Source organism: Hordeum vulgare, chromosome 2H (assembly GCF_904849725.1).
Source record: "Hordeum vulgare subsp. vulgare chromosome 2H, MorexV3_pseudomolecules_assembly, whole genome shotgun sequence".
NCBI lineage: Eukaryota > Viridiplantae > Streptophyta > Magnoliopsida > Poales > Poaceae > Hordeum > Hordeum vulgare.
Window position 1 is genome coordinate 662,780,502 of NC_058519.1, and position 19,556 is coordinate 662,800,057.

A 19,556-nucleotide genomic window follows, 5' to 3' on the forward strand; every position below is an offset into this window, starting at 1 on the left:
ATGCAGATACTGACGATCGAATCTCGGGCAAGTAACATACCGAAGGACAAAGGGAATGACATACGGGATTATATGAATCCTTGGCACTGAGGTTCAAACGATAAGATCTTCGTAGAATATGTGGGATCCAATATGGGCATCCAGGTCCCGCTATTGGATATTGACCGAGGAGTCTCTCGGGTCATGTCTACATAGTTCTCGAATCCGCAGGGTCTGCACACTTAAGGTTCGACGTTGTTTTATGCGTATTTGAGTTATATGGTTGGTTACCGAATGTTGTTCGGAGTCCCGGATGAGATCACGAATGTCACGAGGGTTTCCGGAATGGTCAGGAAACGAAGATTGATGTATAGGATGACCTCATTTGATAACCGGAAGGTTTTCGGAGTTACCGAGAATGTACCGGGAATGACGGGAGTTCACCGGGGGGGCAATCCACCCCGGGGAAGCCCATAGGCCATGAGGGTGGCGCACCAGCCTTTAGTGGGCTGGTGGGACAGCCCAAAAGGGCCTTATGCACCATACAAAGGAAAATCAAAGAGAAAGAAAAAAAAGGGAGGTGGGAAGGGAAGGAAGGACTCCCACCCACCAAACCAAGTCCAATTCGGTTTGGGGGGGGGAGCCTTCCCCCCTTGGACTCGGCCGACCCCCTTGGGGCTCCTTGAGCCCCAAGGCAAGGTCCCCTCCCTCCCACCTATATATACAGAGGTATTGGGGCTGATTTGAGACGACTTTTCCACGGCAGCCCGACCACATACCTCCACAGTTTTTCCTCTAGATCGCGTTTCTGCGGAGCTCGGGGGGAGCCGTGCTGAGACAAGATCATCACCAACCTCCGGAGCGCCGTCACGCTGCCGGAGAACTCTTCTACCTGTCCGTCTCTCTTGCTGGATCAAGAAGGCCGAGATCATCATCGAGCTGTACGTGTGCTGAACGCGGAGGTGCCGTCCGTTCGGTACTAGATCGTGGGACTCATCGCGGGATTGTTCGCGGGGCGGATCGAGGGACGTGAGGACGTTCCACTACATCTACCGCGTTCACTAACGCTTCTGCTGTACGGTCTACAAGGGTACGTAGATCACTCATCCCCTCTCGTAGATGGACATCACCATGATAGGTCTTCGTGCGCGTAGGAAAATTTTTGTTTCCCATGCGACGTTCCTCAACAGTAGATGCAGAAAGTATCGGTCTACTTGTCTCGGACGTGATGCCTATATGTATGACCATTGCCTTAGATATCGTCATGACTTTGCGCGGTTCTATCAATTGCTCGACAGTAATTTGTTCACCCACCGTGAGATTTGCTATATTGAGAGAAGCCTCTAGTGAACACTATGGCTCCCGGGTCTACTCCACACCATATTTTCAGCCATACACTTTTTACTTCGTTGCACTTTCCGCCTTCATGTCTCACTTTGCAAACAATCTTGAAGGGATTGACAACCCCTTTGAAGCTTTGGGTGCAAGCTTGTTTGTGTTTGCGCAGGTACTCTGGACTTGACGAGACCCTCCTTCTGGATTGATACCTTTGTTCTCAAACTAAGGGAAATACTTACTGCTCCTGTGCTGCATCACCCTTTCTTCTTCAAGGGAAAAACCAACGCAAGCCCAGTCTCCGTCAACGTGTCAGTTTCTAGCATTGTTGTTTGAGAAGTAGAAGAAGGATTTCTGGAACTGTTGTAGGGGAGGAAGATCAAGTCAAGAACTCATCCAAGTAAGTGTCACAAACTCATCTCTTGCATTTACTTTGTTTGCTAGTTGCCTCTCGTTTTCCTCTCCCCCACTTCACCAATTTGCCTTTTTCGTTTGCCTTTCGTCTTTTCATTCACCCTTTTTCCCGCTTGCTCTTTGTTCGCTTGTGTGCATGTTTTCTTGCTGAAGTCACCATGAACGAAAACACCAAACTTTATGACTTCTCGAATACTAATAATAATGATGTTATTAGTACTCTGATTGCTCCCGCCACTAGTGCGGAGTCATATGAAATCAATGTCGCTTTGCTGAATCTTGTTATGAAAGAGCAATTCTCTGGCCTTCCTAGTGAAGATGTCGCATCCTATCTCAATACCTTCATTGAACTTTGCGACATGCAAAAGAAGAGAGATGTGGATAATGACGTGATTAAATTGAAGCTTTTTTCCTTTCTCGTTGCGAGATCGCGCAAAAACTTGGTTTTCTTCTTTTCCCAAAAATAGTATCGATTCTTGGGATAAGTGCAAAGATGCTTATATATCCAAGTATTTTCCGCCGGCTAAGATCATCTCTCTCCGTAATGATATCATGAATTTCAAGCAACTTGATCATGAACATGTTGCACAATCTTGGGAGAGAATGAAATTAATGATTAGAAATTGTCCGGCTCATGGCTTGAGTCTTTGGATGATTATACAAATATTTTACGTTGGCTTGAATTTCGCTTCTAGAAATATCTTGGACTTCGCCTCAGGTGGAACGTTCATGAAAATCACGTTAGGGGAAGCCATGAAGTTCCTAGATAACATCATGACAAACTACTCTCAGTGGCACACTGAAAGGTCACCTACTAGTAAGAAGGTACATGCTATAGAGGAAATTAACTCGTTGAGTGCTAAGATGGACGAGTTAATGAATTTGGTTGCTAGTAGAAGTGCTCCTTTGGATCCTAATGATATGCCCTTGTCTTCTTTGATTGAGATTAGCAACGCTAGCTTGGACATTAATTTTGTTGGTAGGAATAACTTTGGCAACAACAATGATTTTAGAGGAAACTATGTTCCTAGGCCTTTTCCTAGTAATTCCTCTAATAATTTTGGCAACTCCTACAACAATACTCATGGAAATTACAATAGATTACTGTTGACGTGCAACTATTCCTGACTTGATGCCTCCCCGGCAACGGAGCCAGAAAATAGCTGCTCCCAGTTGCTCAACAATTAGCAATTGTCTTGCAATGGCCCACCAGCGTGTGGGATCGCGGCAGTTTTCGAGGGTAGAGTATTCAACCCAAATTTGTTGATTCGACGCGATGGGAGTGAAAGGATATTCTCCAGTATTAACAGTTGAGTTGTCGTCTCAACCACACCTGAAAGATTAGTATCTGCAAGCAGGATATAAGCAGCAAAGGTAGTATGATAGCAACGGTGCTAGGAAAGAATCTGTTGATGACAGATTATTCCTAACTGAAGTATCAATGGCGCCACAAAAGTATTGTAGCAGGTAGCAGCAGGGTAGCGAGTAACAGCAGTGGCAAGGAACATCAGTAGTGACAGCAGTAGCAAGTAGCAACAGTAGCAAATAACAGCAACAACAAGTAACAGTAGTAGCAACAGTAGTAACAGCAGCACAACAAAGCAAGTAACAGTAGCAGCAAGAGTAGTAACGGCAGAGCAAGTAACAATGGCAGTGGGACAAACTCGTAGGCAATGGATCAGCGATTTGTCGGATGACATTCATCATGCAACAGTTATAACACGGAGAGATATGTGACTAGCTCCCGTTCGTCAATGTGATGTAGGCATGCATTTCGTGTGTAGTCATACGTGCTTAGGGAAAAGAACTTGCATGACATCTATTGTCCATCCCTCCCGTGGCAGCGGGGTCCAAATGGTACTACGGGATATTACGGTTCTCCTTTTAATAAAGAACCGGACCAACGCATTAGCACTTGGTGAACACATGAACTCCTCAAACTATGGTCATCGCCGGGAGTGGTTCCGGTTATTGTCACTCCGGGGTTGCCGGATCATAACACATAGTAGGTAACTACAACTTGCAAGATCGGATCTAAAACACACATATATTGGTGGCAACATAATAATTTCAGATCTGAATTCATGGCACTCGGGCCCTAGTGACAAGCATTAGGCATAGCAAAGTAGTAGCAACATCAATCTCAGAACATAGTGGATACTAGGGATCAATCCCCGTCAAAACTAACTCGATTACATGATAGATCTCATCCTACTCATCACCACCCAGCGAGCCTACGAATAGATTACTCACGAACGATGAAGAGCTTCATGGAATTGGAGAGGGAAGAAGGTTGATGATGACGATGGCGACGATCTCCTTGATCCGGAGCCCAAATCGGACTCCAGATCTGCACTCCAAGGCAAGAACGGGATGTGGCGGCGCCTCTGGATCGTGGACTGCGATGAACTCTTCTCTCTTGATTTTTTCCGGGACGAAAGGGAATAAATAGCGCCGGAATTGGGGCCGGCGGAGCCACGTGGGCCCCACAAGCCTGGTGGACCCACAAGCCCTTGATCTTTGCGCTGGTATTTTTCATATTTTCCAGAAATATTCTCCGTAAATTTTCAGGACGTTCCAAGAACTTTCATTTCTGCACAAAAACAACACCATGGCAATTCTGCTGAAAACATCGTCAGTCCGGGTTAGTTCCATTCAAATCATGCAAGTTAGGGTCCAAAACAAGGGCAAAAGTGTTTGGAAAAGTAGATACGATGGAGACGTATCAACTCCCTCAAGCTTAAATCCTTGCTTGTCCTCAAGCAACTCAGTTGACAAACTGAAAGAGAAAGAAAAACTTTGACAAACTCTGTTTGATCTTGTTGTTGCATCTATGTCTAACTCATAACTAGAATTTCAGCAAGATCACAAGTTAACCACATAAGCAAGTGACACAAAGGTCTCATGGTAAACTAATATCAATGGCATAATCAGCTAGCGAGCAAATAATAATGAGTTTCAGATACCAACAATTCAATCAAAACAAGCATGAAGCAATATGAATAGGTGGTATCTCGCTAGCTCTTTCTCACACCGCAAAACATAAATGCAGAGCACTTTCAAAGATCAAGGGCTGACTAAACATTGTAATTCATAGCAACGAAGATCCAGTCATAGTCATACTCAATATCAATAAAAAGCAAAGCATAAAAATGACAAAGGTGCTCTCTAATTGGTGCTTATATAAGAAGAGGATGACTCAACAGGAAAATAAATAGACATGCCCTTCGCAGAGGGAAGCATTGATTTGCAGAGGTGCCAGAGCTCAAGCTTTGAAAACAGAGAATAATTTTGGGTGGCATGCTTTCATTGTCAACGCAATGACCAAGAGTTCTCAATATCTTCCATGCTACTCATGCTATAGGCGGTTCCCAAACAGAAAAGTAAAGTTTTAACTCCCCCACCACCAATCAATCACACTCCACGGCTAGCCGAATCCTCGGGTACCGTCCATACTAACATCAATCCGGGGGGAGTCTTGTTTTATAGTTATGTTTTTGATTTAAGCGTGGAACTGGGCATTCCAATTACCGGCCCCTTTCTCGTGAATGACAGTGAATAAACACATGTCGAGGATAACACGCCTAACATGGAAGATACCAATAGCCCGCAGTCACCACATGAGCGGTTTGGGCAAGCAAAACAGATTCTTTCTTGAAGTCTTAGAGAATGGCACATGCAAATTTACTTGGAACGGCAGGTAGATACCGCAAATAGGTAGGTATGGTGGACTCTCATGGAAAAACTTTTGGGTTTATGGAAGTGAATGCACAAGCAGTATTCCGCTTAGTACAAGTGAAGGCTAGCAAAAGACTGGGAAGCGACCAACTAGAGAGCGACAACAGTCATGAAGATGCAATGAGTTTGACTAACATTGAGTGCAAGCATGAGCAGGATATAAATCACCATGAACATGAACATCATAGAGGCTATGTTGATTTTGTTTCAACTACATGCATGAACATGCGCCAAGTCAAGCCACTTGAATCATTCAAAGGAGGATACCATCCTATCATACTACAACACAGTCATCTCAAACTTCATGTTGGCATCCAAGACAAACCATTATAAGCTCCTAGCTAAGTAAGCATGGCATAAGCAACTATGATCTCTAAGTTGTCATTGCAAACATGTTTCCCTCACAACAAAGCTGAATCAGGCATGATGAGCTAGTCATATTTACAAAAACAAAATAGATCGAGTTCATACCAGCTTTTCTAGGCTCAGTCACTTCATCATATATCGTCATTATTGCCTTTCACTTGCACGACCGAACGATGTGAACAATAATAAGAGTGCTCGTGCATTGGACTAAAGCTGGAATCTGCAGGCAAACACAAAGGAGAAGACAAAGTAATGTGGCTCTTTAACAGATAAACAGATATGCATGCGAGAGCCACTAAGCATTATAACCAATATATTCTACCTTGACCCAAAGAAAAAGAAAACTATTTACACGGGAAAGCTCCCAACAAGCAAAAGAAGAAAAAGAAAATCTTTTTGTTTTTTCTCAAATTGACAGACACGGGAAAAGAAAACGAGAAAAAGGAAATAAACTGGCATGGATAATACACTCGCAAAATGTGAACACCGGCTAACAAAGTGAAAGCATAAGCAAGAATGTAAAGTCGGTGAGAACACGTACTCCCCCAAACTTAGGCTTTTGGCCTAAGTTGGTCTACTCCCATGGATGGTCCTGGCGAAACCCAAAATCATAATGGGGGTTATATGGGAGCGTTGCAGCCACTGCCTGAATAGGTGCCTCACGAAGACGAGCAACCTTTGCCTCCCTCTCATACTGCTCTACCTCTCCTCTAGTTATGTAATATCTCCGTTTTACCTGAAAGTCAAAGAAGGAAGGAGCAGGAAGGGTAATATGGAAAACACGCTCCGGTTAAATATCAAACGGTATAGCAGGGATTCGTCATCCCTGTCCAGGAACTGGTAGCGTGTCAAAGCAACGCGGTCAAGGAAAGGTGTATGGATTTCAGCCTCCTTGCTATAATAGTTCGGAGAACTTTTATTTTTGGGGTACTTTTCTACCGGACGCTAAAATAGAAAACAGGGAAAACTAAACTAAATCTATCATTTTTCTTCTAAGCAACCGAAGGTAAAAGCTTGGAACAGAGGTTTGTGACTCCTTGATTCATCCATTTCATGGTCATCGAAAGAAATCCGTCAATGGGGTTGATCAAATCCTCATGACAAAACCTTTTCAAATCGCAAAAGGAAACGGAGAATTGTCGAATAGCCACTAAGTCACCTCAAAGGGGATATGAATCTCCCCAACAAGAAAATCATACTTCATCTTGACACGAGGAATAGGGCATTCAAAGCTCCCAATAAGAATCGATGAAGTTTTTGGATAGCATTGATGCAATGTACTTGATATCGTTTCTTCGGAAAGTGCACTGTATGCTCATTACCGTTGACATGGAAAGTGACATTGCCTTTGTTGCAATCTATAATAGCCCCTGCAGTGTTTAAAAAGGGTCTTTCGAGGATGACAGCCATGGCATCGTCCTCGGCAATATGCAAGATAACAAAGTGTGTTAAGATAGTGGTGTTAGCAACCACAACAGGCACATCCTCGCAAATGCCGACAGGGAAAGAAGTTGATTTGTCGGCCATTTGCAGAGAAATTTCAGTGGGTGTCAACTTATCCAGTTTAAGTCTACGATAAAGAGAGAGAGGCATAACACTAACACCGGCTCCAAGGTCACATAAGGCAGTTCTTACGTAGTTTCCTTTAATGGAGCAAGGTATAGTGGGCACTCCGGGATCACCAAGTTTCTTAGGAGTTCCACCTTTGAAAGTGTAATTGGCGAGCATGGTGGAGATCTCAAGATCTTGTATCTTCCGTTTATTAGTCACGATATATTTCATGTACTTGGCATATGGAGACATTTTGAGCATATCAATTAACCGCATCTGCAGAAAGACGGGTCTCAACATTTCAATAAAGCGCTCAAAATCCTCATCATCCTTTTTCTTAGATGGCTTAGGAGGAAAGGGCATAGGTCTCTGAACCCATGGCTCCCTTTCTTTACCATGCTTCCTAGCAGTGAAGTCATTCTTATCATATCTCTTAGGTTGTGGGCTATCAAAATTAACCGTAGGTTCAATCTCCACATCCTTATCATTGCTAGGTTGAGCATTATTATGAACATCGTTGTCCATATTGTCACCAGGTTCATGTTCATCACCAGATTGTGTTTCTGCATCAGACGCAGAAATATCATTTGGTTCTTCAGGTGTGACAGCATTTGGTGAATTGACATGTAGGTTTCTATCATCCTTCTTCTTATTCTTAGGATGACTGGGTGTATCAGCATTAATTCGTTGAGAATCTTGATCAATTCTCTTAGGATGGCCTTCAGGATACAAAGGTTCCTGAGTCATTTTGCCTCCTCTAGTAATGACTCTGACAGAGTTTTCATTTAATTCATTGAGCAAGTCACTCTGAGCTTTAAGTACTTGTTCTACCTGAGTAGTAATCATAGAGGCATGTTTACTCAGAAGCTTCAGATCATTGACATTTCTGTCTACACAAGCACTTAAATGACTAAGCATATGAGTACTTTGTTCCAATTGTCTGCTAACATAATCATTGAAACTCTGTTGTTTGGCAACAAAGTTGTCAAATTCATCAAAGCATAGGCTAGCAGGTTTGTCAAAAGGAATATCACTCTCATTGAATCTACGCAGAGAATTCACCTCTACTACTTGTATCGGGTTATCGAGACCATGGATGTCTTCGATGGGCGGTAGATTTTTGACTTCTTCATATCTAATGCCTTTATCTTGCATAGATTTCTTGGCTTCTTGCATATCTTGTGGGCTGAGGAATAGAATACCTCTTTTCTTAGGAGTTGTCTTAGGAGGTGGTTCAGGAATAGTCCAAGCATTATCATTGATCAAGATGTTATTCAGTAGAACCTCAGCTTGTTCTATAGTTCGTTCCCTAAAAACATAACCGGCACAACTATCTAGGTGGTCTCTAGAAGCATATGTAAGTCCGTTATAGAAGATATCAAGTATCTCGTTCTTCTTAAGAGGGTGATCATGCAAAACATTCTGTAGCTGGATGAGCCTCCCCCAAGCTTGTGGGAGACTCTCTTCTTTGAGTTGAGCAAAGTTGTATATTTCCTGCAAGGCAGCTTGCTTCTTATGGGCAGGGAAATATTTCTCACAGAAGTAATAGACCATATCATGGGGACTACTCACACATCCAGGAGCAAGAGAAGTGAACCAGGCTTTAGCGCCATCCTTTAGAGAGAAAGGAAACAGCTTAAGGATATAGTAGTAGTGGATCTTCTCCTCACTAGTGAAAAGGGTGGCTATCTCGTGTAGTTTGGTAAGATGGGCTACGACCGTATCAAACTCCTAACCGTGGAAAGGATCAGATTCGACTAGAGAGATTATCTCAGGGTCGACAGAGAATTCATAATCCTCATCGGTGATAAAGTTAGGTCAAGTGGCAAACTTCGGGTCGTATTTCATCCTAGCTTTCAGAGATTTTTCCGTCCACTTGAGAAGTAATTTCTCAGCGTCATAGGCATCCTTACACGCAAGAAAATCCTCAGCTATCTCTCCCTCCATAACATAACCCTCAGGTATATCAGGCAATTCATATCTAGGAGAGCTAGATCTAGCAGGAGCAAAAGCAGGTTCTATCTCAATAGTATCGGCAGTTTCAGAAGCATCACGAGCATTGGCAGTAACTCTAGCAATATGAGCATCAAGGAATACCCTAGTGGCATATCAGGCAAAGTAGTATCTCTAGCAGTATCAAGCATAGCATCATCAGGCAAAATAGCATATCTAGCATCATCACGCAAAGCAGTATCAAGCATAGCATCTCTAGCCGTATCAGGCATAGCATCTCTAGCAGTATCAGGCGTCGCATCTCTAGCAGTATCAGGCATAGTAGCATCATAAGCATCATCGAGCACATGCGACATATCAAGATTTCTAGCAGGAGGTTGTGTCGCAAACTTACTCATAACTAAAGGTGAATCAAGTGCAGAGCTAGATGGCAGTTCCTTACCTCCCCTCGTAGTTGAGGGCAAGACTTTGGTTCTTGGATCTTTCAGATTCTTCATAGTGATCAGCAGATATAAATCCCAAGTGACTCAGAGAATATAGCTATCCTTTCCCCGGCAACAGCGCCAGAAAATTTTTGTTGACGTGCAACTATTCCAGACTTGATGCCTCCCCGGCAACAGAGCCAGAAAAGAGCTGCTCCCAGTTACCTAACAATTAGCAATTGTCTTGCAATGGCCCACCAGCGTGTGGGATCACGACAGTTTTCGAGGGTAGAGTATTCAACCCAAATTTGTTGGTTCGACACGATGGGAGTGAAAGGATATTCTCCAGTATTAGCAGTTGAGTTGTCGGCTCAACCACACCTGAAAGATTAGTATCTGCAAGCAGGATATAAGCAGCAAAGGTAGTATGATAGCAACGGTGTTAGGAAAGAATCTGTTGACGGCAGATTATTCCTAGCTGAAGTATCAATGGCGCTAGAAAAGTATTGTAGCAGGTAGCAGCAGGGTAACGAGTAACAGCAATGGCAAGGAACAACAGTAGTGACAGCAGTAGCAAGTAGCAACAGTAGCAAGTAACAGCAACAACAAGTAACAGTAGTAGCAACAATAGTAACAGCAGCAGAGCAAAGCAACTAACAGTAGCAGCAAGTAACAGTAGCAGCAAGAGTAGTAACGGCAGAGCAAGTAACAATGGCAGTGGGACAAACTCGTCGACAATGGATCGGTGATTTGTCAAATGACATTCATCATGCAACAGTTATAACACGGAGAGATATGTGACTAGCTCCCGTTCGTCAATGTGATGTAGGCATGCATTCTGTGTGTAGTCATACGTGCTTAGGGAAAAGAACTTGCATGACATCTAATGTCCATCCCTCCCGTGGCAGCGGGGTCCAAATGGATACTACGGGATATTAAGGTTCTCCTTTTAATAAAGAACCGAACCAACGCATTAGCGCTTGGTAAACACATGAAATCCTCAAACTATGGTCATCACCGGGAGTGGTTCCGGTTACTGTCACTCCGGGGTTGCCGGATCATAACACATAGTAGGTATCTACAACTTGCAAGATCGGATCTAAAACACACATAAATTGGTGGCTAAATAATAATTTCAGATCTGAATTCATGGCACTCTGGCCCTAGTGACAAGCATTAAGCATAGCAAAGTAGTAGCAACATCAATCTCAGAACATAGTGGATACTAGGGATCAATCCCCATCAAAACTAACTCGATTACATGATAGGTCTCATCCTACTCATCACCGCCCAGTGAGCCTACGAATAGATTACTCACGAACGATGAAGAGTTGGAGAGGGCAGAAAGTTGATGATGATAATGGCGACGATCTCCTTGATCCGGAGCCCAAAATGGACTCCAGATCTGCCCTCCAGAGCAAGAACGGGATGTGGCGGCGCCTCTGGATCGTGAAACGCGATGAACTCTTCTCTCTTGATAATTTTCCTGGACGAAAGGGAATAAATAGCGCTGGAAATGGGGCGGCAGAGCCACGTGGGCCCCACAAGCCTAGTGGCCGCGGCCAGGGGGGAGGCCGCGTCCATAGGGCTTGTGGCCCACTAGCTCACCCCATCGAGTGGATCTTTGCGCAGGTATTTTTCATATTTTCCAGAAATATTCTCCGTAAATTTTCAGGACGTTCCGAGAACATTCATTTCTGCACAAAAACAACACCATGGCAATTCTGCTGAAACAGCGTTAGTCCGGGTTAGTTCCATTCAAATCATGCAAGTTAGAGTCCAAAACAAGGGCAAAAGAGTTTGGAAAAGTAGATACGATGGAGACGTATCAATTACCCTCTGACCTAGAGAGTAATATCAAAGAGTTCATCAACTCTCAAAAGATTGTCAATGCGTCCATAGAGGAAAAGTTACGCAAAATTGACGATTTGGCTAAGAGCGTTGATAGAATGTCTAGTGATGTTGATGCTTTGAAAGTTAGATGTGCTCCTCCCAAAATCAACATGGATGAGACTTTGAAAGCTATGCGTGTTTCCATGATTGAGAGCCAAGAAAGAACCACCCAAATTCGTGCTAGACATGAATGGCTTAAAAAGGCTTATTCTCGTGATGAGAATCACGAAGATCTTAAAGTGCTTGGTGTGACTCCCATTGAATCTTTGTTTTCTTGTCTCAAACCTAATGATTAGGGGGCTGGATATGAATCCACTTTGGTTGAAAAGTGCCCCAATGATTCAGAGTCCATCTATCTTGATGCTAAATGCATTGAAAGTGGAGTAGAAAATGTTAAAACTTTGAGTAGTAATGAAATTACTACCGTGGATTTCAAGGAATTCAATTATGATAGTTGCTCCTTGATTGAATGCATTTCTTTGATGCAATCCATGTTAAACTCTCCACACGCTTATAGCCAAAACAAGGCCTTTACCGATCATATCGTCGAAGCTATGATAAAATCTCTTGAAGAGAAACTTGAATTGGAGGTCTCTATGCCTAGAAAGCTTCATGATGAGTGGGAACCTACCATCAAAATCAAAATCAAAAACTATGAATGCAATGCTTTGTGTGATTTGGTTGCTAGTGTTTCTGCGACTCCAAAGTCTTTATGGGATGTTGTGGGTTTTAATGAGATTGAAGAGTGTTCTCTTAATTTGCATCTTGCTGATTCTACTGTCAAGGAACCCATGAGAAGGATCAATGATGTTCTTATTATTGCAAATAGGAACTATTTACCCATGGATTTCATTGTGCTTGACATTGATTGCAATCCTACATGCCCTATTATTCCTGGTAGACCTTTCCTAAGGACTATCGGTGCTATCATCGATATGAAGGAAGGGAATATTAGATTTCAATTTCCTTTAAGGAAGGGCATGGAACACTTTCCTAGAAAGAAAATAAGATTGCCTTATGAATCCATGATGAGGGCCACTTATGGGTTGATCACCAAAGACGACGATACGTGATTCTATCGCTTTTATGCCTAGCTAAGGGTGTTAAACAATAGCGCTTTTTGGGAGGCAATCCAATGAATTTACCTTTTTTTACTTATGTTTTGTTTCGTCCACACCATCACAATTCTGTTGTGATTGTGTTTTTTGTGTTTCCTTTTCTGTTTGAGCCAAGCAAAACCTTTATGACTAGTCTTGGTAATGGTTGTTTGATCGTGCTGGAAAAAGACAGAAACGTTTCGCTCACGAGATGATTTTTCATTTTTCTTCAGAAAGAGCTTTTGAGTTGATTCTTTTTGCTGCTAGTTGATATTCCTTTTTACCAGGCCTTTGTAATTTTTAAGATTTTTTGAGGTACCAGAAGTATACTAAGTATACAGATTGCTACAGACTGGTCTGTTTTTGACAGATTCTATTTTTCTTGAGTTGGTTGCTTGTTTTGACGAAACTATGGTTAGTATCGGGGGGTACTAGCCATGAAAAAGTGAGAATACAGTAGCCCAACATGAATATAGATAGAATTCAAGTTGCTACAGTACCAAAAGAAGTGGTAGTTGGTTTTCTTGTGCTACTGTTATCACGAGTTTCTGTTTAAGTTTTGCGTTGTGAAGTTTTCAAGTTTTGGGTGATGTTCTCATGGGCAAAGAGATAAGGAGTGGAAAGAGCTCAAGCTTGGGGATGACCAAGGCATCCCAAGCCAAATTAAAGGACACCAAAAAGCCTAAGCTTGGGGATGCCCCGGGAAGGCATCCCCTCTTTCGTGTTCAATCCATCGGTAGCATTACTTGGAGCTATATTTTAATTCACCACATGATATGTGTTTTGCTTGGAGCATCTTGTATCTTAGGAGTCTTTTATTTTTGTTGTGTCACAATCATCCTTGCTGCACACCTTTTTGAGAGAGAGAGACATGCACTCATCGTGATTTTGCTAGAATGCTCATAGTGCTTCACTTATATCTTTTGAGCTAGATACTTTTGCTCTATGTGCTTCACTTATATCTTTTAGAGCACGGCGGTGCGTGACTTGGTAGTTGGCTTATGCTATGAAAGTAGTCCCAAAGGTGATAGATACCCAAAGAGGATGCAAAAACCTCCATCTTCATGTGCGCTGAATAGAAAGAGAGGTTTTGATTTCTCTCAAATAGTTTTGAGACGTGGATTTGGTAATATAAAGAGCTACGTTAGTAGGGTGTTGTGAATCTAGAAATACTTGTGTTGAAGTTAGTGATTCCCGTAGCATGCACGTATGGTGAACCACTATGTTAGGAAGTTGGAGCATAACTGATCTATTGATTGTCACCCTTTGTGTTGAGGTTGGGATCGCGCGATGGTTAACACCTACTAACCCTTCCCCTAGGAGTATGCGTTTAGCACTTTGTTTCGATTACTAATAAAAACTTTCGCAACAACTATGTGAGTTCTTCATGACTAATATCAGTCCATGGTATAGATGCACTTTCACATTCCACCATTGCTATCCTCTCTAGTGCCGCGCAATTCTTGGCGGTGCACAAACCCACCATATGCCTTCCTCAAAACAGCCACCATACCTACCTACTATGGCATTTTCATAGCCATTTCGAGATATATTGCCATGCAACTCCCACCGTTCCGTCTCATGACTTGTGTCGTCACTCTCATATTGCCATTGCATGACCGTAAGATAGCTAGCGAGATGTTTCAACGTCATATGCCATGCTAGATCGCTGCACATCCCGATACACTGCCGGAGGCATTTCCTATGGAGTCATCATCATTGTGAGCTTTGAGCTGTGAGTAAATAAAAGTGTGATGATCATCATTATTAGAGCATTGTCCCATGTCAGGAAATAAAAAAAGAGGCCAAAGAGCCAAAAAAAAGAGAGACCTAAGAGCCCAAATGAAAAAAAGAGAAAAAGAGAGAAGGGACAATGCTACTATCTTTTTTCCACACTTGTGCTTCATAATAGCACCATGTTCTTCATGACTGACAGCCCATCTCACAACCACCTCCTCCTTTTTGTCTCACAACCACCACCACACTCTATTCCACTTATAGTACTATATCCATGGCTTGTGCTCATGTATTGCGTGATAGTTATAAAAAGTTTGAGAAAGTAAAAGTGCGAAAACAATTACTTGGCCAATACCGGGGTTGTGCATGATTTACATTAGTTGTGTGAGGATGATAGAGCATAGCCAGACTATATGATTTTGTAGGGATAACTTTCCTTGGCCTTGTTATTTTGAAAGTTCATGATTACCTTGCTAGTTCCTTGAAGTATTATTGTTTTCATGTCAATAGCAAACTATTGTTTTGAATCTTACGGATCTGAACATTCATGTCACGTGAAAGAAGTTGCAAAGGACAACTATGCTAGGGAGCATTCCACATCAAAAATTCATTCTTTATCACTTCCCTACCCGAGGACGAGCATGAGTTAAGCTTGGGGATGCTTGATACGTCTCCAACGTATCTATAATTTTTGATGGTTTCATGCTATTATCTTGTAAAATTTTGGATGTTATGCATGCCTTATATATATTTTTTGGGACTAACTTATTACCTCAGTGCCAAGTGCTAGCTCCTGTTTTTTCCATGTTTTTGACCCCTTTCAAAGGAGATTTTGAAACGGAGTCCAAACGGAAGAAAATCCCCGAAAAGATTTTTTCCGTAACGGAAGAAGATCGGGAAGCTTGAGAGCCAAGGCAGGGGAGCCCTAGGGGGCCCACAAGCCCTCACCCTACGGCCTGGGGGGAGGCCGTGGACCACAGGCATGTGGGCCCCCTGGACGTCCTCTGCCCTAGGGGTTGTGCCTATATATTCCCTAAAAATCCCAAAAGAATCAGGAGATCATCGAAAGTACTTTTCTGCCGCCGCAAGTTTTTGTCTCCGCAAGATCCCATCTGGGGCACGTTCTGGTGCCTTGCTGGAGGGGGGATTCGGATATGGAGGGCTTCTTCATCAACACCATGACCTCTCTGATGATGCGTGAGTAGTTCACCATAGACGACCTACGGGTCCATAGTTAGTATCTAGAGGGCTTCTTCTCTCTCTTGGATCTTCAATACAAAGTTATCCATGATCTTCATGGAGATCTATCCGATGTAATCTTCTTTTGCGGTGTGTTTGTCGAGATCTGGTGAATTGTGGATTTATGATCAGATTATCTATGAATCTTATTTCAGTTTCTTATGATATCTATTATGCATGATTTCATATCCTTGTAATTCTCTTCGATTTGTGGGTTTTGTCTGGCCAACTAGATCTATGATTCTTGCAATGGGAGAAGTGCTTGGTTTTGGGTTCATACCGTGCAGTGAGCTCACCCAGTGACAGAAGGGGTAGCAAGTCACGCATCGTGTTTTTGCCATCAAGGGTAAAAAGATGGGCTTTTCATCATTGGTTTGAGATTATCCCTCTATATCATGTCATCTTGCTTAAGGCGTTACTTTGTTCGTCATGAACTCAATACACTAGATGCATGCTGGATAGCGATCGATGTGTGGAGTAATAGTAGTAGATGTATAAAGTATCGGTCTACTTGTCTCGGGCGTGATGCCTATATGTATGATCATTGCCTTAGATATCGTCATGACTTTGTGCGGTTCTATCAATTGCTCGATAGTAATTTGTTCACCCACCGTGATATTTGCTATTTTGAGAGAAGCCTCTAGTGAACACTAGCCTTGAAGGGATTGACAACCCCTTTGAATTGTGGGTGCAAGCTTGTTTGTGTTTGCGCAGGTACTCTGGACTTGACGAGACCCTCCTTCTGGATCGATACCTTGGTTCTCAAACTGAGGGAAATACTTACTGCTCCTGTGTTGCATCACCCTTTCCTCTTCAAGGGAAAAACCAATGCAAGCCCAGTCTCCGTCAACGTGTCAATTTTTGGCGCTGTTGTTTGAGAAGTAGCAGGCCGCACCTAGCAGGCTTGTGGCCTCCTGCTGGCTCCCCTCTGGTACTTCTTCGGCCTAGTATTTTTTATAAATTCCAAAATAATTCCTCGTTGATTTTCACGGCTTATGGAGTTGCGCAGAATAGGTATCTCAAACTTGCTCCTTTTTCAGGCCAGAATTCCAGCTGTCGGCATTCTCCCTCTTCATGTAAACCATGCAAAATAAGAGAGAAAATGCATAAGTATTGTACCGTGAACTGTAATAACAACCCATAAAGCGATAAATATCAACATGAAAGCATGATGCAAAATGGACGTATCAGGGATGAACACGTCAACAAAATCTGGAGTGGAGATGAAATTGAAGGTCACTTGCCCGTTTCTTTATATGTACTAAATCTACATGTAAGCCGTGTTAAAATAGAAGACCTGTGGAATCTTGAACTGAACTTTTATAGGGTAAGACTATATCTGTTTGTGCCGTAACTACGAAGTCTCAGATTATAGACCATTTTTTATAAATTAAGAGCAGCTCTCCATAGCGAGTGATTGGATCATTCATGGTGGAAGAAGATAGGGGAAGAAGAGAGAGCAAGAGAGGAGACGAGAAGAGAGCGAGAGAGGAGACAGACAGAGAAGAGAGAATAATCTGCCTTGCGGTACGGTTCTGTTTTTCATCGCGTGAAACGACGCGGGATGCGAACGGTTTGGACCTTTAATCCAGGGTTATGCCACCAACCGGGACAAAAGGGGCTCGCACCAGCAGGCGAACGGTTGCCACGACCCCTTAAGTCCCGGTTTGAGAGACTAACCGGGACTAAAGCATCAGACGAACGGTTGCAACCAAACATTTAGTCCTGGTTCGTGGCTCAACCCGGGACTAAACGCCCTTAACTAACCGGGACAAAAGGCTAGCTTCTCAAACCGGGACTAATGGTGACATTAGTCCCGGCCCAAAACCAAACTGGGACTAAAGGACCGAACATAAGACCAGTTTTCTACTAGTGACAGTAGCTTCCGGGCGAGCCCTGCTCCTGCTTAAAGCAGTAGCCCTAGGCGTATGGTCCATCAGGGGCCACAGGCCACCCGCCAGTGGTCTCGTTGGAGGTCTGCCCGAGGAAGGCCGCCACCTCCCGCTTCTATGTCTCCGTGCTCCCCATTCGTGGTGGACACGGTCCGGGCTGGTCCAGTCCCAGTCCGAGCCATCGTTTGGACCGTGCAGTGCAACGGTCCTAATTTCAGGGACCGGACCGGCGGACGGGAGGCTCGGTGCAGACCAACAGTCTTCACGGTCCCGGCGATGTCCCATCACTCCTATGTGGGCCCGGTATGTCGGAGCAGCACGGTTTCCAGAGCCGGAGAAGACGCACCTAATGCGCGGTGGCGCAAGGGAGAGTCGCGGTGGGAGAAGGAGCGGTATTGTTGCGCAGGGGAGAGAGAGGCGCGAGGGAGAGGGGTGGTGCGGCAAGGTGGAAGACGTCCGCGAGAGCCGGCGGCAAACATGGTGATTCCTTCACCTAAAAAGAAATGTGGTGATTCCTTCCTAATCTATCACGTGTTGTTGCAGTGACCTGCAAGTCCGACGAGAGAGAGAGAGGAAGAGACAGAGAGATCACAAGGTAGGAGATGATAGGATTTGCGCTGCTCCACTGAGTGCAGCTTTTCGGTGTTTCTGTTTTGTTTAACTAAACCCTACACGAGTTCCTGGAAACAAGCAACATGGTCATGCTCGCCGAGCTTTACGGTCGCGCCATCCCACGACGCTCGGTCGTGCGTGATCCCTACATGCTAGCGGCGAAGAAATTGTGTGCCATGCCATCCCATAGCGATTCCCGCGGCGAGCTGCTGACTAGCTAACCTACTAACTGAAAACTGAAACTAATCTGAAACCGTACGTGCACATGACACACGCTGACGGTCAGGGTTTATTCAGAACCTGAAAACGAAACACTTGTGTAGCTTGACCGTGTGCAGATTATCCAACAAATCACCCCCTAATCTGCATCACACTGAATCACTCCCAGCTTGTGTCGTAGCTCAGTGTAGCGGCTCCTTCCTAGGGGCTTGGTGAGGGCATCTGCAACTTGATCCCCGGTCCTGACATGGATAACATCCACTCGTCCCCTTTCAACACACTCTCTGATATAGTGATATCTGAGGTCAATGTGCTTGCTTCTTTCATGGTGCATCGGATTTTTGCTCAATTCAATTGCAGATTGGTTGTCAACTCGCAGCTTTACCTTCTAAACTTTTGTTCCCAGCATTTCAGCAAGTAACCTGCTCAGCCACACAGCCTGGCTTGCTGCTGTTGCGGCTGCAATGTACTCTGCCTTGCAAGATGACTTAGCCACCACCTTCTGTTTCTGTGAGGACCAGGTAACGTCTCGTGATCCGAGAAAGAAGATGAGCCCTATGGGGCTCTTCCTGTCATCAAGGTCCCCTGCGTGATCAGTGTCGCTGAACTCAGTGAGGACAGTGTCTCCCTCTGCCCTGTAGATACATCCAAGGTTCAGAGTCCCCTTGATATACCTGAGCACCTGTCTGATTGCAATCCAGTGTTCCTTCCCTGGTGCCTACATGAAACGGCTAAGGACCCCTACGTGTACGCTATATCTAGTCAAGTGTTCACCAGATATCGGAGACTGCCGATCAGGCTGTGATACTTAGTCGCATCCACTGCTGCTCCCCTGTTCTTTGTCAGTTTTAGACGGTTCTCCAGGGGAGTATGGCTTGGGTTGCACTGATCCATCCTCGCATCCCCGAGAATCTTCTTCGCATAACTGGTCTGGCAGACTGTAGTTCCACCTTGCTCCTGTTTTACTTCAATTCCCAAGTAGTATGTGAGGAGACCAAGACCGCTCATCTGAAATAGATCCTGCATCTATTGTTTGAACTATTTGATCGCTTCGTCAGATCAGCCCGAGATGATTAGGTCATCAACATAGACCCCAACCAGCAGATAAT

General features: G+C 44.0%; 1 pseudogene; it reads right to left on the reverse strand.

The window, feature by feature from the left end:
* The window catches only part of LOC123428975, a 96,771-nt pseudogene extending 79,019 nt beyond the window's left edge, over positions 1–17,752 (reverse strand).
* Positions 17,753–19,556: the final 1,804 nt, after the last annotated feature.